We start from the raw sequence: 23,650 nt of genomic DNA on the forward strand, positions 1-23,650 counted from the left end.
AGACGGATCCGTTATGATTCCCATAGACTTCTATTATGACGGAAAGCAAAACGGAATGCCTTTTAAAGGAGTCTATGGGCAGAAAAACTGATCCGTCCTTCCGTCTTATGGATTCCGTTATTTTCCGTTATAACCATGTTATAACGGAAAGCCATAACGGAATCCAGAACGCAGATGCGAACCCACCCTTACCAGTTGTCGGTGTGTCCCTGCTTACACTATCCAATCAGTACTGCAAGAGTAAAATTGTACATGGACACATCCATCTGGACCTTAATTCAAACTCCTAATAATTCAGAATTTCCAGCAGGAATAATAAAGATATAGCACAACATAGAGTCATGAGAATAGATGCTCCAGAATTGTTATCATATGGGGGATGCAAGTAGTTAACAGACATGTCCCGTATGAGACTGGGGCGGTGGTGCGCGTGCATGACTAAAGGCCCCTTCCACACGGGCGAGTTTTCTGCGCGGGTGCGATGCGTGAGGTGAACACATTGCACCCGCACTGAATCCGGACCCATTCATTTCTACGGGGCTGTGCACACGAGCGGTGATTTTCACGCATCACTTGTTATAAGGGAAAATAATACAATCTACACAACACCTAACCTAAACCCGAACTTCTGTGAAGAAGTTCGGGTTTGGGTACCAAACATGCCGATTTTTCTCACGCGCGTGCAAAACGCTTTACAATGTTTTGCACTTGCGCACTTATCTGGGCCGAAAACATGACGCCCGTGGGAAAGAGGCCTTAAAGAGGACCTTTCACATGTAAAAACATTGTGAACTAACTATACAGACATGTAGAGCGGCGCCCGGGGATCTCACTGCACTTACTATTATCCCTGGGCGCCGCTCCGTTCTCCCGTTATCCCCTCCGGTATCTTCGCTCTGTAAGTTATAGTAGGCGGAGACTGCCCTTGTCCTGTGGGCGTCTCCTTCTCCTAGGCTGCAGCGCTGGCCAATCGCAGCGCACAGCTCACAGCCTGGGAGAAGGAGACGCCCACAGGACAAGGGAAGACCCGCCTACTATAACTTAAGGAGCAAAGGTACCGGAGCCTATAACGGGAGAACAGAGCGGCGCCCGGGGATAATAGTAAGTGCAGTGAGATCCCCGGGCGCCGCTCTATATGACAGCATACTCAGTTCACATAGTTTTTACATGTGAAAGGTCCTCTTTAAGGCTCCGTTCACATCTTTGTTATGGAGATCCAGCAGGCTGTTCCAGTATTGTTCTACTTCACTGGTGGTTAATGAGGTCCAGTGGTGATCCAGCCGCTTTCCAGCATAAGTGTCGGGTTTCGTATGGATAAAAACTGTTGCATTTTTTTTTTTGTCCAGCCAACAACCAGCATTTGCACCAGATCAGGTAGACGGATCTCCTTAATGGAGAAGGCCTAACTCTCCAGTCACTTCTATGGGATTCCAGCATTCTCATAGAGGTGAATGGAGGAACGGTCACACGCGCACCAAGGGACTCTAGGACCTCCTTTTTAATGAATGCTGGGGTTGCCAGTGGTTGAACCCCCGGTGATCATACACTTATCCCTTATCGTCCCCTAAGCCAGGATATATCAGGATAAGACATAAGTGTTGTTAGTGGGGAAAAAACTTTAAGTTACAACAGCTTGAACTTCTTGCAGGCTGTTGTAACTCGATCAAGGCAGCAGCTCTGTCAGGACTGGAAACTCTGCCATCAGTCAAGCAGACCAACGGGACGAAACAGGGTGGGGAAGGTGAAGCAATGTTATGAATCGGTGAGTGCGGACCCACAGTGCCAACCAACTGGTTTGGCTTTGGGGCTAAAGCCTTAAAGGAGTTGTATCATCTCAGACAATGGGAGCATAGCGTTAGGATGGTTGATGGCTGAGACCTGACCAGAACAGCAGATGTTGGCATCATAGAACTGGATACACTAGGAGAGCTTGTGGGCAGGGTAGTCATGGATGCAGAGAAAATACGGATGACGTCCGTGTGCATACCGTTTTTTTGCGGAATGGAACAGCTGGCCCCTGATAGAACAGTACTATCCTTGTCCGTTATGCGGACAATAATAGGACATGTTCTATCTTTGAACGGAACGTAAAAAACTGAAATACGGAAACGGAAGGCATACGGAGTACCTTCCTTTTTTTTGCGGATCCATTGAAATGAATGGTTCTGTATACGGTCCATGTATACGGAACGCAAAAAAAAACGGAATGGAAACGGAAAAAAAAATGTTCGTGTGCAAGAGGCCTTAGGGTTCATGCACACATGCATTTTGTGCGGGTCGAATACAGAAACATTCGCTTGAATGGGGCTGCAGAAGATGCGGACAGCACACCGTGTGCTGTCCGTGTTGGCATGTCCGTTCTGCGGCACCCGCACAAAAATAGAATATGTCCTATTCTTATCTGTTTTACGGACAAGGATAGGACTGTTCTAAAGATGGCAGGACATTCCGTTCCACAAAATGTATGCGAATCGCAAAAAAGGCTATGGCCGTGTGCATGAGCCCTTATTGTTTTCATACAGCTAGCCAACACCCGGTTACCGGAAATTGGACATATATCAAAATTGAACCCCTTCCCACCACAGCCATAATTTTTTTATTTATTATTTTTTTTTTAATCTTATGTGGGGCTTGTTTTAGTTTTTAGTTGTTTTTTTTTTTTGGGGGGGGACAAGAATTTGATCCGCTGCATGGAACCACCTCCAGTTATTGAAAACATCGGGAGGACGACACCAGGCAAACCCCCCCCCCACCCACCCCCAGCGGCTTTTTGGTACAGAATCTGGGCCAAATTCTACCTGCAAAAGATGTCACGCTAACAGCCCGCAATGCTAGGTTTCCATCTACAGTTTTCTGGAGATAAAACCAGGCATGGATTCAAAAAAAGAGGTGCGGTGTCTGTCCTTCCTGTTGTATCATATAGCAGCACTCTATAAACGTAAAGGATAGTATCTGTCCTTTATACTGAGGGTGCTGCCACACATCGCAGCGGTACTGCGCTTTGAGTGCGCCACAAAACTGCTGTGATGCCCTGGAGTGAGGGTACTTTGGAGTCTGGGCATTTGCCCCTATTGCTGCTATGCAAAGCCATCAACTCCACACTTTGTTGCAGTTTGAAGGGTTAACTTGCACTGTGATTTCTGCCATTGTTTGCACTCATAGGGGGTCATTTCCTCACAGCGACAGCAGATTTTGGCGTACAGAAAGCCGCAAGACCTTATTTTGGGACTTTGCGAAAGTATGCTGCACAGGCATTTTATACACCATCCTTCCCACTGAGGAGCGGCCGGGGCCGGAATGGGTCCCGGCCAATCAGCCCAGCGCGTTGCACTCCGGGTTTTTCCTGGAAGGTAGGTCTGGAGTTGACCATTGTTCTGTGTAGAACACTGCAGACACCATATTATCACATTAGGCCAATAAAGCCTGTATTACACCGCCCCCAATCTTTCGGCAGATAAACACTAACGGGCGTTCGCATGAGCACTCGTTAGCGATCATCTTGCAAGGTAATACTTTTACTTTATTTTACTTTATTATTTATTATCATTTGCAGGCGGCAGATGGTGGTGTCTAATAACGATCTGCCGCCGGCAAACCACTAGACAGCGTGCGGACGAGCGATGGCGTAGTGATCGCTCCTCCCCATGCTGCGTAGGATATTGCTGCATGGAATAGCAGCCAGACATCCCAACCTGCAAAAACTCATTTCAGGGAGGTGCACTTCTCATTTCAGGGAGGTTTTCTTTTTTTTTCTTTCACAAACTTTTTATTACATTTTCCAGACATATGCAGTATCTGCACACTTTGCTCTATGGTGTGGAGGACTGGGCTCATTACCCTGCCCCAAATTATCATATTTATGTATATGATTAAAGGGGTTCTGTCCCCAGCTATAAGTCGTGTGAGCTAAACATCTGCTCATGTCCAGGGTAGCATTCTGATTTCTAAGGTGGCCTTATAAAAGCTATTTGTGGCTTTATTCTGCGGAAAAACAGGTTTTACTAACCTGTCAATCACTGAATTAAGGTGCCCAAGCAGGGGAGGTCTGTGGATGCATGGTGCCCAGCCGCACGCATCGCCGTTCGTGCCCAGCGCCGCCTTCTACTCCTCAGTGCCACCTCTCCCCCTCCCTCCCTCCCTCCCCCTCCTCCCGCTTTGAGATCCCGCGCGTGCGCACAGGCTCAGCCTGATGCGCCGTTGCAGACTGCTTGCATCGACTTCTTCTTGCACTGTGCGCACGCGCCGAGAAGGGGACACTGCTACAGGTTGTCGGAAAGGTTTACTGCGAGTAAACTAGAGATGGGAAGTTCGGATCTTTCACATGAATCGGTTCATTCGCTGAGCTGACAAGAAGCAAGTGAACCGAAGCTTAGGTTGCGCATGCGCAGATGCTGACTCGCTGAGTCGGCTCTTGGTCTGAGTCAGGAAGTTTTTTCTTTAAAAACCTCGTGTGTAATTATCTACCCCACTGTAGGAAAAAAACAAGCATCCAGGGGGTGTGAATTTAACACTGGGGTAAATAATATAATTAAAATGGAGGGTTAAATGTGTAAATGTATTTAAAAAAAAATACATCTCTCTCAATAGTTCTATAGCTACTGAATGAGAAGCCAATTCTTGAGAAGCCAATTTGACCCTAAAGGGTTAATTCAACCTGTAATCTAAACTCTGTGTCCTGTCACTTCTCTTATCTCTCTGCTCTGCTATCAGTAAACCTTTCCGGGATATATTGTCTCACATGCGGGTGTCAGGGAGCCGCTATCTAATAGCGGAAGACTCCCTGAACCTCCGGGAGACTTGAGATCCCTGAGCAGCGGTCTCATCCGCTAGCGAGCAGGCGACTGCCGGGAGGGAACACTTCCCTCCCAACAATCGTCTTCCACATCGGGCTGTGTAATACAGCCTAGCGGGTGACACTAGGGAGGCTCGTCCTCATCACCGCCTGCCATTGGCTGACCCCCCGTCCCCCCTGACACCTGAGAAGCAGCAGTGGCGGTGCGGCGACCAGGAGCGGCGCAGGGAGCCAGGTAAGTAGAATCAGTGTGAGGGGCCCGGTATATGGGGGAGCATTTGTTAGTGTCTGTAGAACCGGCCCCAGAGGAGTTGGGAGGTTTTGATATTCGATACCTCATGATGACTGGTGCGCAGGTGATATCTGTAGTGTACGGGGACTGTAATTCCCGTCACTACAAAAGTGTCACTTGGTGTGCTGTCGTCCCTCCTTAATTATGGGAAGTTGGTATATGTCAGTTTTATAAAATGTCATGTAATGCAATGCTATGTGTTTCCCTGTTACTATGACACTTGCATGTACAGGCCTGCTAGGGGTGTCATTCCAGCTTCTAGTCACTAGAGGGAGCTAGGGAGCCCTAGTTTATATAAGGCCCAGTCAGGGAAGTGAAAGGGAGACGGAGTCTAGTGTCTGTAATCTACAGTTGGAGATTAGACAATGTCAGAAACCAGTCCAGGCCTGAAGCCTGCCATCAGGAGAAGGTTCCCCTCCTGAATTCCCTTATGCAGAAACAGGAATATTTAAGCTGAAGAGCCTGAGAAAGCAAAGAAAGAGACAGAGGCAAAGATCAAAGGAAGCAAGAGGTACTCAAGAGAACAGAGGAGGTACTCTATAAAGCTAAAACCAAGGATATAAAGCCAGAGCTAGGTTATTGGGCCTTGGAGAAGATTTGCTATATTCCAGGATCAGTCAGAGATAGAGTGCAAGCTCCTGTACTGCAAGTCCTGTGTTTAAACACTCTGTAATCACCTTGCTCAATCTGTATTGCCTGCATCAACCGTATTGCAAAATCGACTGTATGCCAAGGAACTGCGATTCCATTATTGTCTCTATGAAACCTACTAAAGTTGGAGTTCTGCTTTAACCTCACGGTGTTCCTCATTTATTCCTGCTATCCGCAAACGGCGTGCCACCGTTTAATTGGCACTGGCGTCACGAACAATTTCTACCATCACCTGCCTATGCAGAGAGTCAGCCGTCTCAGGTTAGTGTTTATTGCACTACTACATCCAGGAACATTATTACACACAACTTGAGTACGCTGCACCTCTCTTTTGGCGTCACGAACAGGATACGCACGCTTTCTAGTGCAAGAAGCGTGAACTTTGTGCCTTATACAGTTGCCCTGTGACCAAAGTGACAAATTGCCTGTTTATTTAAAGTGGACTTTGTGAACTGAAAATCATACTAAAAGTGTTCCTAAAACCTCTAAAAAGCGCTGTGCAGTGTTGCGCTACCAAGAGGAAGAAAATCGCCACATTGGAGTGTGGTTTTGTGGACTTTTTACAATCCTGCTTGCTGTCAGTGAATGGACAGCGTTTATACCTAAAGATGGCCGCTGAGCCTGCTGAATTTACTGCTGCGTCACCTTCATCCCGAAAAGGCGGGAAAAATTGGCGCCTTTCTGAGGAAATAGCGGGAAGGAGTTCAAGGTCAGGCGCCACTGCTTATCTGGACATTTGCATGTCTGCCAGCATGGACACCGCCTTCCATATACTGGAATACCTGGGGGGCGGCCTCCCAGTGCAAGGGGAGGAGCTGGCTGATTTAATTGACGCGACCCTATCGCTCTCCAGAGAAGGATCGAGCATGTTGGAAAGTGAGCAGAGCGTTGCTGCAGCGTCCGCACCTGAGATTGCCAAAATGACTGACATCGGTGTAGAGCCAGAGGAGGCTCCACCGGCCTACTCTCCGGGACCGGAGCAACCCGCCTGCCGCCCAAGGGAGAAAGAACCAGAGCCCTGCTATGGCTCGTGGAGAGACTTTTTTCAGCCCTCTTTCAAATGGTCCTCACTAATGGCGGAGATCCGGGAGGCCGCTATAAAGCGGAATACCAAGACCAAAATCGTTTATGAAGAATTGACTAAAACAATCCATGAAAAGCACACTAACACCCAACCCCGCCTGGAAAGGAGAAAGGGAGTGGTGGTGTCCTTCGACAAAATCCGTGGCTACGGGTTCATCCAAGACTATCTGACTGGCAGAGACCTATATGTGAATAGAAGGTCTGTCAAAAGAGACTACCTCCCTTCTTATCAGCACAGCCTCCGTGAGGGAGAGGAAGTGGAGTACACCCCTGCCGAGAGCCTGCGAGGCCCTTATGCGACTGCTGTGACCCGTCCCAAGCGAGAACCTGAGGACTGGGAGGCAGAAGAAGGAGAAGACTACTCTGGCTGCGAGCGGGAACCTGAACGCTCTCCAGAGCCGGCCCATCACGCCTTTCAGGAGCGGAGCTCCTTCATTGGGCCTAACGTCTTCTGGCAGCCAACCGTGTTGGAAAAATGGGTGAGCCCTTACCCTTCCCCCGAGCTGCCTCGTCGGGAGAAGACCATGCAAGAGATGGAGAATTTAAAAGGACTTCAAAATACCTTTAAGAACATCCGGAGGGGTCGGAGACCAGACGCATCGCCAGAACCTGCAGCGGCCGAGTCCGCACCATCGGTGACTGTACCTGCGCCGGCGGCGCCAGCAGATGACAGCGACTCCGACACAGAGAGCATCGGTGAGCAGATTGTCCGGCTGGAGGAGAAGTTGCGGGAGCTGCGCAAGATCGCGACCGCCAGGATCCAGACGCCGCCAAAGAAGGACGAGGTAAGGGTGCCTGTCACCACCCGTAGACCACCTTCTGCTGCCACCGCTCCGCCAGTGTCCCAAAGAAGGCCTCCTGTTGCTATGAATAGCTGCGCAGAGCCCACCGGACCGCTTGAGGCGGCGGTAACCACACCATTCCACCCCACAATCATTATGCCGGGACCGGTACGGTCCACCCAAGGGTTTACCCCTAGGCCCATGGGGCCAATACCTATTAGGGGCCCCTTCACCTTGCAGCTGCCCCCTAATACAGTTATGTGGGCCCATCCTCCTGTAGAGGACTACTACAGGCCGTACTTGCCAGCAGAGCCAAGTGGTTACGATATGCCACTGTGAATCAGCCTGCTAGGCCTTTGATTTATTTCACCGCAGAAATATGGTGTTAACCCTTCCAGGACAGGGGTCCTACGTTTCCTGGTCCTTTGTTGCGGCTGCCAGTTCATCCACGGCTCAGTGGTAGGTGTTGACCACTGAAGTAATAAAGCTAACAAGGCCAAGTTTGTTTCCAGGACCTCCTGCCTGCTTTTGCTACCCCACGCCAAGTTGTGCCTGTTCCTTAGTTGCACCTTTTACCCTTCACCCCCTTTTCAGGTTGATCAGGGGTATTACAGCACTTGTCTTTGCTGTCCTTTTATTGTGCAACTTGATACTAAGGAACCGTGCCCGGAGACAGACTCAAAAGAACCTGAGCCTCTGAGATTTTTGCTCTTTTAAAGGAAATGTGCCCAGAGATGGACTCCACCGCATGAGAGCCTCTGTGATTTAATAGGAAAATAACCTGGGTACGGACTCATGTTTGTTCTTTGAGCCTCCAAGAACTTTTATACTGTTTTATCCATTTTGCTGTTCTGTTATGGACTTATTCATTGTCATGGACTATCCTGGTTATAATGTTACGCTGTGCCAGGTCAGCGCCCCAGTTCCATTCACTATCCTGAGAGAAGAGAACGACGCCCCTTGTCACTACCCTTCACTTTTGCCAATTGGACCTGATATAAATGTAAATGCAGATGAATTACATGTATGGATGCCTGCATGTTTCTTTTTCTATTTCAGGTAGAGATTCCAGTTGGGCGAGCCCTGATGGAGTACGAGGTCGTACTCAGCTTAAAGCAGTGGGGTATGTAGTGTACGGGAACTGTAATGCCCGTCACTACAAAAGTGTCACTTGGTGTGCTGTCGTCCCTCCTTAATTATGGGAAGTTGGTATATGTCAGTTTTATAAAATGTCATGTAATGCAATGCTATGTGTTTCCCTGTTACTATGACACTTGCATGTACAGGCCTGCTAGGGGTGTCATTCCAGCTTCTAGTCACTAGAGGGAGCTAGGGAGCCCTAGTTTATATAAGGCCCAGTCAGGGAAGTGAAAGGGAGACGGAGTCTAGTGTCTGTAGTCTACAGTTGGAGATTAGACAATGTCAGAAACCAGTCCAGGCCTGAAGCCTGCCATCAGGAGAAGGTTCCCCTCCTGAATTCCCTTATGCAGAAACAGGAATACTTAAGTTAAAGAGCCGGAGGAAGCTGAGAGAGAGACAGAGGCAAAGATCAAAGGAAGCAAGAGGTATTCAAGATAACAGAGGAGGTACTCTATAAAGCTAAAACCAAGGATATAAAGCCAGAGCTAGGTTATTGGGCCTTGGAGAAGATTTGCTATATTCCAGGATCAGTCAGAGATAGAGTGCAAGCTCCTGTACTGCAAGTCCTGTGTTTAACACTCTGTAATCACCTTGCTCAATCTGTATTGCCTGCATCAACCGTATTGCAAAATCGACTGTATGCAAAGGAACTGCGATTCTATTATTGTCTCTATGAAACCTACTAAAGTTGGAGTTCTGCTTTAACCTCGCGGTGTTCCTCATTTATTCCTGCTATCCGCAAACGGCGTGCCACCGTTTAATTGGCACTGGCGTCACGAACATCACCTGCCTATGCAGAGAGTCAGCCGTCTCAGGTTAGTGTTTATTGCACTACTACATCCAGGAACATTATTACACACAACTTGAGTACGCTGCATATCCTTATACCCTTTTTGATCTTGGTCCACCCTTTCCGGCGAGGTAGTATTAGAGCACCTTCTCCCCTGTCCCTTTATTGTAGGTTAGGGTCATCCACGATGACATTTGAAGATGGTGGCATCGCTCTTATCAGGGTGGCTCCTCCGCCTTAGGTCAGGTGAGCCTAGGGAAAGCCCACACTGATATACTACCAAATGCCAAGGATCCAGAGACCTTGGATCAGGGTGTATTGTTTTTCACATGCAGCGTGGTTTTTAAGGACTTTTTTGGGTTGTCATTTATAAATGTTATGTTTTTGGGAGGGTTTTTCTTGTTCTCTATTTTTTTTTCAGATTGACCCCCCCAGCGTATATATTGCCTACTGACCAGCTCTGTGATAATACTTGGCCAGGGAGGAAACTGGAGCGCCAGCTCGATGCCTCGCCTGTACTGTTTTGCACTTAAAGGGGTATTCCGGTTATATCTCCCTGTACCTGTGCCTAACCCAATTCCGGGCACGATCGATTGTGTCGTGTTTGGCGAATATAGCTGATTCTGATAAGGTTATAACAACTTATCCCCTATCCATCGACCTGATAACTGTCACGGTGGTGGGGGACCTAACGCTGGGACCTCCACCTGTCACCCTGTGGAGCCTCCTGAAATGGACACAGCGGCTGGTCGGAAGTGCGCGCCGCCACTTCATTCATTTCTGTGCGGGTGCGGAGATAGCCGAGCATTGTACTTGGTTATCACCAGAGCTCCCATAGAAATGAATGGAGCAATGCGCACTTCTAACTAAGCCGCTGTGTCAATTTCAGGGGGTTCCACAGGCTACGGGGCCCCCGTTCTCATGATCGTGGGGGTCCCAGCATTAGGGCCCCCCACCAACCTGATAGTTATCCCCTATTCGCAGGTCGATGGATAGGGGATAAGTTGTTATAATCTTATAACCGGAATACCCCTTTAAGTGCAAAACAGCAGTACAGGCAAGGCATCGAGCTGGCGCTCCAGTTCCTCCCTGGCAGAATATTATCACAGAGCTGGTCAGTTTGCCACCAGTAGGCAATAGATACGCTGAGGGGGTCAATCTGAAAAAAACATCATAGAGAATAACAAAAACCCTCCCTGAATTATAACATTTATAAATGACAACCCAAAAAAGTCCTTAAAAACCACGCTAGATGTGAAAAACAATACACTCCTAATACATTGTTATAACTGGAATACCCCTTTAAGTTACTCTAAAGAAGCGCACCGATTTACTGCAGACCCGGACTCTCTGGATTTATTCTCCATTGGGGTGCACCACACTTTACCATCCCTTCTGGAGAGCAGCAACACATGGTGACACCTCAAGCGGGGACCCAGCATAGAGTTTGTTGGCACCTCATTGCCACAACTTACCCGCAGACTGACATTTCACTGATGTCACACTACTTTGTAATGAATGTAATTCACGTCTGCTGCGTGTCATTTGCTTTTTTCCCTTTGCTGGAAGAAAACCCAGCGTAGGGCGCTGGCACACAGAGCACTGTTGAAAACCGGGTGCAGTTACTGCGTCAAGAAACGTGCATTCACACCGCAGTTCGGGCTCACGCACGAGAACGTATTTTTGGCGGACCCATTTACTTCAATAGGGCAGCAAAAAATGCCGACAGCGCACCATATGTCCGTTCCATTGCACCCGAACAAAAAATAGAACTTGTGTTGATGTGTCACAGCTGCATCCTAACTTAATGCAGATACGTTGTTGCAAAAACTGCACATGGTTTTTTGATGCTTGATGTGTGAACCGAGCCTTAGGGTCCATTCACACGTCCGTAGTGTATTGCGGATCCGCAATACACCCGGCCGGCACCCCCATAGAAGTGCCTATTCTTATACGCAATTGCGGACAAGAATAGGACATGTTCTATTTTTTTTACGGAGCCACGGACCGGAAGATCGGGGGCGCGCTCCAGAAATGCGGACAGCGCACTGTGTACTGTCCGCATCCATTCCTGCCCCATAGAGAATGAATGGGTCCGCACCCGTTCCGCAGAATTGCACATGCTGGGAGGAAAATACCTATTTTCCCAGACCAAACCTCTCACTGTGTCACATCCCCCCCCGCCTCCCCATTTGTTCAACCCTGAGGGGGTGAACACACGCCAGTGTACCCGGGACAGGGCATCCGTGTTTCCCTGTAACCAGCCTGCCCTGTGTTCCACCGAAAACGTAAAATTTTGTAGGGAGAGAAACCATCGGGTGACCCAGGCATTTCTCTCTTTGGCCTGGCTCATCCACTTGGGGAGTGGTCAGTCACCAGGCAGAATTTTCTCCCCAATAAATAATAGAGAGATTCCACATGATAGCCAGGCACTCTCTCTCCACTATACTATACCGGGTCTCGGCTGGGGTAAGCTTACGGCTGAGGAAGACAACGGGATGCTCCTCCCCGTTGACTTCCTGAGACAGTACAGCACCGAGGCCTACTTCGGAGGCATCGGTCTGTACTATAAACTCCCTTTTGAAGTCGGGAGTCATCAAAACCGGGGACCCGCACATGGCCGACTTCAAAGTGGAGAAAGCCTCTTCCGCCCAATCATCCCAGCGAACTATCATTGACTTGTGTCCCTTCAAGAGTCCTGTCAGGGGTGCTGCTACAGTAGCAAAGTGGGGAACAAACCTCATGTAATAGCCCACCATTCCCATTTATTTACCATTTATTTACCTAGTGGTGACAGGTCAGGACCAATTTGGTATCGCCTCTATTTTGTTCACTTGGGGTTTGATGACATACCCCAGGTACTTAGTCTCTTCTAACCCTATCGCACATGTTTTTGGGTTAGCGGTTAGGCCAGCTTTCCAAAGGAAGTCCACTACAGCCTGCACTTTGGGTGGTGACTTTCCCAGTCGGTACTGTGGATGACAATATCGTCCAGGTAAGGCGAAGCGTACCAACGATGTGGACGAAGCACAATGTCCATTAGTCGCTGAAAAGCGGAGGGGGCGCTATGCAGACCGAAGGGTAAGACCTTATATTGATACAGCCCCTCAGGCATGATGAAGGCAGTTTTCTCTTTGACAGCCTCCATTAAGGGCACCTGCCAGTACCCTTTTGTGAGGTCCAAAACAGAAAAATACCGGGTTTGTCCTAACCTCTCGACGAGCTCATCCACCCGGGGCATGGGATACGCATCGAATTTGGAAACCTCGTTAAGTTTTCAAAAGTCGTTGCAAAACCACAACGTCCCGTCCGGCTTGGGTATCAATACTATAGGACTGGCTGACTCACTTTTTGACTCCTCAATGACGTCTAGCTGCAACATTAGCTGCACCTCCTTCGATATGGCTTGTCGCCGAGCCTCGGGCACCCAGTATGGTTTTAATCAGACTTTTGCCTGAGGCTCAGTGACAATGTCATGCTGGATTATGGAAGTGCGTCCGTGTTCCGACTAATGAACTCCCTGGCCTCCTGAGTCTGTTTAGAGGAGAGGCTGTCAGCAATTTTTACTGTGGCAACCGCTTCCCTTGCATCAGACAGAGGGGCCGGTACCTCTTAGAAAACCCAGCCGCGGGCTGTCTTCTGTACTGGTTTCCCTATCTTTCCATGATCTGAGTAAATTCACATGGTAAACCTGCTCTGGCTTTCGCCGCCCTGGCTGGTGTACCTTGTAGTGTACATCTCCAATTTTCTTGAGTACCTCGTAGGGCCCCTGCCACCTAGCCAGGAACTTACTGTCCACGGTCGGCACCAGAACCAAAACCCAATCACCCGGGTTAAAGATCCAGATCCGAGCATGCCGATTATAGACCCGACTCTGAGCTCGCTGAGCTGTCTCCGTATGCTCCCTAACAAGAGGCAACACTGTCTCTATTCGATCTTGCATCTGGGTAACGTACTCAATGACACTTTTATGTGGAGTGGGTTGTTGTTCCCAAGCCTTTTTGGTCACCCCTACTGCTGGCCTTTCGGTCTCAGGTTCCCAGGGTTCTGGTCTCCCCCCTGAGCCGGGCCACTCTGCTAGGGTTACCCCTGTCTCATGGGTATCAGTCACTCTCATAGCAGGCCACAGTGCCGGGAAACCCGGGAAGTCTTTCCCTATTATGAGTTCATGTAGATTTGTGGCGACTGCCACCTCATGGGTCCATCTACCGGCCACCGTGATTAGAGACACCAGCAGTAGTCTTTTAAGTCTCAGTAGATACATATCATACCGACTTTCCGGCCAGTATACTCAGTGGACCGCACCAGGGTAGCCCTTACTAGGGTCACCAGACTCCCTGAGTCCAGCAGAGCCTCCGCCGGAGTGTCTCCCACTTCCACCTGGCACAAGTGATCTAGAGACTCTGGGGTACCTGTTGCACACAGCCTCCTGGCATATAGTGACTGACGATAGCCATAGTGATAGTCCATGGGCTCAACCCGATGGGGACAGTCAGCCCTTACATGGCCAGGCTCCTGACACCGCCAGCAGAGTATCCCGAGCTGGTTTTATCGGCTCAAATCTCCGGGCCTGGGGTGGACATTTCCGGGGTTTGCCAATCACCCTCCCGCTGAACCCTCCTTTAGATTCCTGGTAGCTTCATAGCGTTCCACCAGGTCCACCATCTCAAGGGCATTGCCAGGAGACACCTGACCGATCCAGTGCTGGAGAGGGTATGGAAAAGCCCTCCAGAACATATCGGCTAATAGTCTATCCAGCATAGTAGTGGGACTCAGCACATCAGGCTGTAGCCATTTTTGGCAGGAGGTGGAGTAAGTCATAATACTGGGTCCTCGCAGGCTCAGTCGGCTTAAAACCCCACTGATGTACCCGCTGGGCCCGGACCAACACATTCACCCCAGTCTTGCCAAAATCTCACCCTTTACTTATTTGTAGTCGGCCGCTTGATCGTCCTGCAAGTTGAAATACACCCGGTGGGAATCTGATGCCAGAAATGGAGCGACGACCTCAGCCCACTGGTTTTGGGGTAGCTTATCCCTGATGGCCACTGCATCATTGCGCAATCCAAATCTTTTGACATGTTAAGAAATTATCATTTGCAGGCAGCAGATCGTGCTGTCTAATCACAATCTGCTGCCGGTAAACCACTAGACATCATGTGGACGAGCGATGGCATAGTGATCACTCCTCCCCATACTGCGGAAGAGATCATTGCATGTAACAGCTGTGGTCTCCTCTGCCAGCGAGCAGGCGATTGCCGGGAGGGAACGCTTCCCTCCCGGCAATCGTCTGCCACATTGGTCTGTGTAACACAACGGGTCTGCAATATACGGGCACCAATCCACAATCCGGAAGATAGGGTGCGGAGGCATGGAGCGGAAGGCCACAGAGGCACTATGGAGCGCTTCCATGGCATTTCAGTCCATGACTGACACAGCGATAAAATAGCACATGCTCTATTTTTTTGCGGGGCGGATTGAATGGGTCTGCATCCGTCAGCGCCAGCCACAGGGACGGTCCACGTGCATTGGGGACTGCGATCTGCAGGTCCAGTGCCCTGTGTTAAAGGGGTTGTCTCACTTCAGTAAGTGGCATTTATCATGTAGATAAAGTTAATACAAGGCATTACTAATGTATTGTGATTGTCCATATTGCTTCCTTTGCTGGATGGATTCATTTTTCCATCACATTATACACTGCTCGTTTCCATGGTTACAGACCACCCTGCAATCCATCAGTGGTGGTCGTGCTTGCACACTATGGGAAAAAGCACCAGCCTATGTGCTCTCCCATTGGTCCCGGCCACCAGAGAGGATGATGCTTTTTCCTATAATGTGCAAGCACGACCACCACCGATGGATTGCAGGGTGGTCGTAACCATGGAAACAAGCAGTATATGATGTGAATGGAAAAATGAATCCAGCCAGCAAAGGAGGCAATATGGATTATAATAATACATTAGTAAGTGTCTTGTATTAACTTTCTCTACATGATAAATACCACTTACTGAAGAGAGACAACCCCTTTAAGGCTCCATTCACACGTCCGCAAAATGGGTCCGCATCCGTTCCGCAATTTTGCGCAACGGGTGCGGACCCATTCATTTTCTATGGGGACGGAATGGATGCGGACAGCACACAGTGTGCTGTCAGCATCCGCATTTGCGGAGCGCGGCCCCGATCTTGAGGTCCGCAGCTCCGCAAAAGATAGAACGGTGCCGGGCGGGTGTGTTGTGGATCCACAATTTGCGGGTCCGCAACACACCACGGACGTGTGAATGGAGCCTAAGCCTGGGGGAACGACATCTCCATACAGACTATGACTTCCAGTAATGATAGATATGACCTTAACCGCTTTTGGGTTTGAAAATATTACTAGGGTAGACTAGTGAAGGGGACACTTCCAGTGGGATCGCCCTTTTCAGGGTTTGCAGTCACTTACCTAGGGATTTCCTAGGGAAATGTCCCCCATTTGTATCTAGTCTCCTGGACGATCCCGTCCCCAGATAACCCGCGTCCAACCATATCTTGATCTACGATACTGGTAAGGCTACTTTCACATCTGCGTTTTTGCCGGATACTCAGGGGATTGGCCAAAATGCTTCCGTTACGATAATACAACCATCTGCATCCACTCAGAACGGATCCGGTTGTGTCATCTGTAAAATGAGAACAAGACGGATCTGGCACTAAATCCGTGATCTGTTTTCTTTTGTGTCCAAGAAAACGGATCCGGCAACATTGACTTACATTGCGTTTCATGCCGGACCCTTCTTAATTGGTATCCCATGACGCACACAAAAACACTGCTTGCAGCGGATTTGTGTCCGTCATGGGAACGTAACTGTTCAGTTTTGTCCCCATTGACAATGAATGGGGACAAAACTGAAGCATTTTTCCTCTGGTTTGGAGATCCTATAACGGATCTCAATACCGGAAAGGAAAACGCAGCCTAAGACCGTTTTCATTATGAGCACCGGCGTTTGGACGATACTTATTATATGGCACTGAACAGTGGGGTTCTGATTGAACTATACACCTGGAAGTGGCGCCATAGCTCGTTATCTTTTGCGCTCCTTTAGTTTAGTTACTGTGCACCTTATTTTATTAATTGATATAAAGGTTATGTTTCAATGTTGTTCCCCTGTATGAGCTCTTGCTCTGGTTGTTCTAGAATTGTATCATGTGGAACTTTATCAGACATCACGGTATCTACTACGGTTTAGTGGTGTTTTCATAGTTCAGACTTATCTTGACTAGACCTAGTTTGATATCTCAGATCAACCGTCTCCTACACACGGCTGACTATTCCTAGGTATTTTATGACCCTTCACCATCTATCTATTTAACTTTTGCCCTTTAAGGCCGCCTGTCCTCCAGGCTCACACTTGTTGGCATGTTTATGAAGGAATTTATCTTCAGAGGAACTTAACCTTTAACAAGGTCTCCATCTATCTAATTAGGTTTGGTCCTCTCTAGTCTATGGATGTAGATTAGAGATCACTGGAACAATTGCAATAAGTAGATGGCAATCAGTTGAGGAAGAAACTTGATCACTACAGAAGTCGCTGAATGGTTGTGACTGAAGATGAGCGAATTTCCGCTTATGAAATTCGTTCACACTTCGTTTGGTGGTGGTAAGAGGCGAATTGCGTTATGGATTCCATTACCACGGACCATAACGCAATTCTATGACGGAATGCATAACGGAATGCCTTTAGAGGCATTCCGTTATTCATTCCGTCATAATAGAAGTCTATGGCCTGCAAAACGGATCCGTCCCGTTTACCGTTACGCAGGGGAGTCCTCTGGACGGATCCGTTTTGCAGCCCATAGACTTCTATTATGACGGAATGAATAACGGAATGCCTCTAAAGGCATTCCGTTATGCATTCCGTCATAGAATTGCGTTATGGTCCGTGCTAATGGAATCCATAACGCAATTCACCTGTTACCACCACCAAACGAAGTGTGAACGAATTTCATAAGCGGAAATTCGCTCATCTCTAGTTGTGACCCAAACAGCTAGAACACATCATTTTAAGGTCTTTTTACAGGGGCTGAGGATCCGGCCAAATATTGGAAATTCGTATGAACTATAATTGGCCAATGTAAGTGTGCCGCCGACCAGCTGACAAATAGAGAAAATGGTGGCCCACTCACACAGGTCTGTACAGGCACTGATCGTTCTTCCCATACAGAGGGGATGATTGCCGTATGTGAACCCAGATCACTTGAGCGGGCAGCGATTTGGGCTATACCATACCTCCCAACTTTTGAAAAGCACTACACGCGCCGTGGCAAATTTTTCTCCATATTAAGCCACGCTTCTGACTCTTCCCAAAACATAACTATACATACCCAATCACACCTAGTCCCCTAATGCCCCCACATAGTAATTTCTCCCCCTTTGTGCCACTACACAGTACTAATGCCCACAATGTGCCCCGTAACAGTAGCAATACCCACATTGTGTCCATCACAGTAGCTGTGCCCACATTGTGCCCCGTCACAGTAGTAATGCCCACATTGTGCCCCTCACCGTAGCAATGCCCACATTGTGCCCCCTCACATTAATTATGCCCACATGTGCGCCCTTCAAAGTAGGTTTACCCCCATGTGCCCCTTCATAGTAGTTATGTCCACACGTATCCCCTCCTAATAGTTATGCTCAGATGTGCCCTCTTCACAGTAGTTATGCCCACATGTGCCATCTTCATAGTAGTTATGACCAGATATGTGCCAACTTCACAGTAGTTATACCTAGGTATGGGCCCCCTTCACAGTACTTTTTCTTACACTGTGCCCCCTTCACAGTAGTTAGTTATGCCCACATTGTGCCTCCTTTACAGTAGTTATGACCACATGTTTCCCCTTTACAGTAGTTATGCCCACATGTGCCCCCTTTACAGTAGTTATGCCCACATGTGCCCCCTTCACAGTAGTTGTGCCCCTCACAGTAGTTATGGCCACATGTGTCCCCTCCACAGTAGTCATACCCAAATTGTGCCCCCTTCGCAGTAGCTATGCCCAGATGTTCCCCCTTTATAGTAGCTATGCCCAAATGTGCCCCATTCACAGTAGCTATGCCCAGATGTCCCCCTTTATAGTATCTATGCCCAGATTTTTCCCTTCATATTAGCTATGCCCAGATGTGCCCCCTTTATAGTAGCTATGGCCGGATGTGCCCCCTTCAAAATAGCTATGCCCACATGTGCCCCCTTCACAGGAAAAAAAACCTGTAAATACTCCCCTGGTTCCTCAGATGATCACAGCTCAGTTGCTGGCGCTCCCCAGCAGCAGGATACTGTTACACATCGCACTGCTGTGTAGGAGGAGGAGCACATGCTGATTCCACTGCTCTTCCTACACAGACCAGCAGAGCGATGGGTGAGGGCATCATGCTGCTGCTGTGGAGCGCTGGCAGCTGAGAGGAATGGTGAAGCCGAGAGTGGACGGTTCCCTGCTTCACCATTACAATCAGCTGACAGAGGGACATACCTCAGCCGTTCTGGGACTGCGGGACAGCCACCGAAATCTGGGACTGTCCCTCCAGATGCAGGATGGTTGGGAGGTATGCTATACAGAAAGATACCAGTGTCGCACTGCAGCATCCCATCTAGTGCATTGAATGGGGCTGCAATCCTAAGTTGCCACGATTTGACAGTGTCAAGAAATTCCCATTCACTTTTAGCTAGTTGTGATGCTGCAGTCTTCGGTCATGTGAGTTTAGTCCCAGCCTTATGAATTCATTTAAGGGCTCATGCACACGACGGATGACGTCCGTGTATATTCCGTATTTTGCGGAACGGAACAGCTGGCCCCTAATAGAACAGTCCTATCCTTGTCTGTAATGCGGACAATAATAGGACATGTTCTATATTTTTGCGGAACGGACACACGGACATACAAAAACAGAATGCACACGCAGTAACTTCCGTTTTTTTTTTTTTGCAGATCCCATTAAAAGAATTGTTCCGCGTACGGTCCACAAAAAAAACAGAACGGACACGGAAAGAAAATACGTTTGTGTGCTTGAGGCCTAAATCTGATGGATGTCGGGTGTTAAAAGATAGCAGTGTCTCAGGAGCCGAACATCGATGTGTATGTGGAGGCCGCGAGGGCGTCTGGAGAGATGTTTATATTGTTGACTTGTTTGTTGCTATGTTATTTATGACTTGGTTTGTACTTGAACCCCCTGATTGTAAAGCGCTGCAGAATATGCTGGCGCTCTATAAAGATTATTATTATTTTGGCGTCCGCAAACCGCAGATCTGCGAAATACCGGAGCAGTCCGTCTGCTGTCCACACGATTTGGTGGACAAGTTTAGGACATGTTCTACCTTTTGGGGAACGGACATACGGATGCGGAAAGTACAAGGATGGTTTCTGTGTGTTTTCTGCATCCTAATGTCCGTTCTGCAGAATGCACACGGAACGGTGCCCGTGTATTGCGGATCTGCAAATTTGGTCCGCAATACGGCCACGGAGCGCACACGTTCGTGTGCAGGAGGCCTAATTTTGGCGGGGGGGAACAGGAAATGCCTAGAGATGCCTGCTCAGCCAATCACTGAGGAGTAAGGAGGGTGACCATTGTGATTGGCTGAGCCAGGACTGGTGGAGTAGTATCAGCAGGGGCTCAGTGGTTAGAACTGGTGCCTTGCAGCGCTGGGGTCCTAGGTTCGAAACAAACCTAGGACAACATCTGCATGAAGTTTGTATGTTCTCCCCGTGTTTGTGCAAGTTTCCTCCAGTTTCCTCCCACACTCCAAAGACATACTGATAGGGAACTTAGATTGTGAGCTCCATGGGGGACATCAAGTGATGATAATGTCTGCAAAGTGCTGCAGAATATGTCAGCGCTATATAAGCGACTAAAATAAATACTTTTTTTTTTTAAACTCAGTCTGCCCCATGTATTAATAATTTAATTCTACCAGTGACCCTCTAGTAACCCTAAGCTACGCCTCTATATCTGCCCAAAGCTTATCTATACTCGCGCGCGTAGCAAATGATGAATGAGACGGCTCCCCTTCCCTGCCAATGCCACGCCCACCAGGGGAGCACCCAGGAATTTTCTTTAGGGGGGGTCCGAAAGGCAAAAAAATGCGGCATGTGTAGTGCGCTATGCTAATTGAATTTTTCAAAGCCCCCTTTATATTTAAAAATGCAGGGAAAGGGTGTAGTGTGTTATGCTGATTCTTTTACTTGGCGATTCTAAAAGGCCTGCAGGAAAATAACAATGCGGCGCGCTTCGCGCGCCGCAAATTTTTGGGCCCCGCCCATTATTAAAAGCCCCTCCTACATATAATAGGCCACTCCCAACAAACACTGTACAGCTGACATTCTATAGTTGCGGCCTGTCTCTACACATCATACGGAGAGGGGGGGCCTGTCCTGGCTGCACTGCCTGCTTATATAACAAGCTACAGCCAGGAAGCTCCTCCGCTCTCCTCCCTCCCCTGATCCTGCTCAAGGCCTGTGGTTCCCCCCCACCATCTGCCACCCGCCCGTGGCCTGCTGCCCCCCTTGACCGTCCTCACCCAGCTCTGAATCCTCCTTCTGCAAATGGCAGGGGGAGGAGCCGGAGCATCTCCTCTCCTACATAGCGCCACATACCTCTTACATCCAGTGATGTCACCTTTGTTGTAGACGTTCTCTTTCCTCATCTTCTCCATTCAGACCAGACCGCCATGATGATTTTTCAGCCATCTCCCATCTCTGCAGAGATTAACAAACAGACATTAGTTTCCCACATTTCCATCATCTTCACATCTTCTGAACACCCTTTCCTGCCACCCCCAATACTGTGCCCGCTGTGCCCCCAATACTATACTACAGAAACAGTCCCCCTGGAAATACTACTACCACACAGATAGTGCCCCCCTCAACAATTATTGGCACACAGTGCTCTAAAAAAATAACTGCGCCCAGACACTAATAGTATAAAGATAATGTCCCCCAAAAATTATTGTGCTAAGCTGATACTGTGGCAGGGTGCCCCCCAAAGTAACAGGGCTCCCCAAAATATAAATAATTCTCTGCCAGAGCACACTTAGTAGTAATAATGCCCCTATAGTGCCTATACTAGTAATCATGTTCCTCATAGCCCCCCAGTATTAGCAAAGCTCCGCATAATACCTCCTAGTACTAATAATTCTCCCTACAATATGACAGTACATGAAATACCCCCGCTTAGTGCCCGCTGTTGAGCTAATGTCCCCATAATGTATGCCAGTATAAAATACCCCTATATAGTGCCCCAGTAAATTCCCTCATAGTGCTCCTCTCCCTTCCCCATAGTGTCCCCCATAATATGCCAGTAAAAAATGCCCCTTCTAAGTGCCACCATATGCCCCAATAGTGCTCCACTCCCCCATAGTGCCGCTCTCCCCTATAGTGCCTACCATAATGTGCCAGTAAAAAAATGCCCCCTTAGTGACACCAGATGCCATAATGCCCCCATAATGTGCCAATAAGAATAAAGGCCCCTTTAGAGCCCCCACTTCCCCTTAGTGCCCCCAAATAATGCCCCTATAGTGCAACCAGATGCCCCATAGTGCCATTCTCCCCTATAGTGCCCCCATAATATGTCAATAAATAAAAAGCCCCTTTAGACCCCCCAGATGCCCCCATAGTGCTCCTCTCCCCCATGGTGCCGCCCCATAAAGTTCCACCATATGCCCCAATAGTGCTCCACTCCTCCATAGTGCCGCCCTCCCCTATAGTGCCTCCCATAATGTGCCAGTGAAAAATGCCCCCTTAGTGCCACCAGATGCCATAATGCCCCCATGTGCCAATAAAAAAAAGGCCCCTTTAGTACCCCCACTTCCCCATAGTGCCCCCAAATAATGCCCCTATAGTGCCACCAGATGCCCCATAGTGCCGTTCTCCCCTGTAGTGCCCCCCATAATGTGTAAAAAAAAAAAGCCCCTTTAGAGCCCCCATAGTGCTCCTCTCCCGCATGGTGCCCCCCAAATAATGCCCCTATAGTGCCACCAGATGCCCCCTTGTGCCGTTCTCCCCATAATGTGTAAAAAAAAGCCCCTTTAGAGCCCCCATAGTGCTCCTCTCCCCCATGGTCCCCCCCCCCCCATAATGTGCCAGTAAGAAGTGCCACTTAAAAAAAAAAAGAGTACCACCAGATGCCCCATAGTGCCGTTCTCCCCTTTAGTGCCCCCATAGTGCCAGCTCCCCCCCTCCAAAAAAAACAAAACAACAAAAATAAAATAAAAAATACACTGATACTTACCTCCATCAGCAGCGATGCGATGCAGGCTCTTCCGGCCTGTGTCCCTGCTGTGTGCTGCCCGGCTCAGGCGCGTGATGATGACGTCATCTCGCCTGAGCCGGCCTCTGATAGGCTGCAGGCATTAAAAAAAAAATAATTTGGTTGGTTGTTCTAGGGGGGGGTCCAGACCCGCTGAACCCCCCCTGTAGGTGCGCCACTGACGCCCACTATTATGCATGCACGCTCACCCCCTTGTTTTTTAGCTTTATTTAATGTGACTTTGCTACATTTTAATATGAAATCTTAATAAAGATGGTTGTTTTACTGTGGTCGAGTACCTTTTTGGTGATATTGTTTGCTAGGGTACAAAGTCTTCTGTAGGTCCTGTCTTTTGATCTATATTCTCCTTATTGCTGTAGATATATCTCCAAATCCTGGGCCTCCTCAACAGATCCCCACAATCATATCTACCTCCCACTATTGATCTCCTTCTACAAATTTCTCAACCTGTCAAATTTTAAAAACATTCCCCAGCCCCTGCTGTCCCTATTCCTCTTGCAGGAGCATTATGGGACACCCCCTCTGCAACATTACTCTGTTCTTACATTCACAACCTTTTCATCTCTCACAAACTTTCCTACCTGGGCTTAAAGGGGTTCTGCACTTTGTTTAAACTGATGATCTATCCTCTGGATAGATCATCAGCTCCTGATCAGCCGGGACCCCCGCCAATCAGCTGTTTGAGAAGGCAGCGGGCCGACTGATGTCACGACTTGTATCAACTGGCCTGGGCGGGGCTAAGCTCCATTCAAGGGAACGGAGCTTAGCCCCGCCCAGGCCAGTTCAAACTAGTCGTGACGTCACTGGGCCTGCGGTAAACAGTGAGAAG

The sequence above is a fragment of the Bufo bufo genome, chromosome 3 (assembly GCF_905171765.1).
Source record: "Bufo bufo chromosome 3, aBufBuf1.1, whole genome shotgun sequence".
Classification (NCBI taxonomy): domain Eukaryota; kingdom Metazoa; phylum Chordata; class Amphibia; order Anura; family Bufonidae; genus Bufo; species Bufo bufo.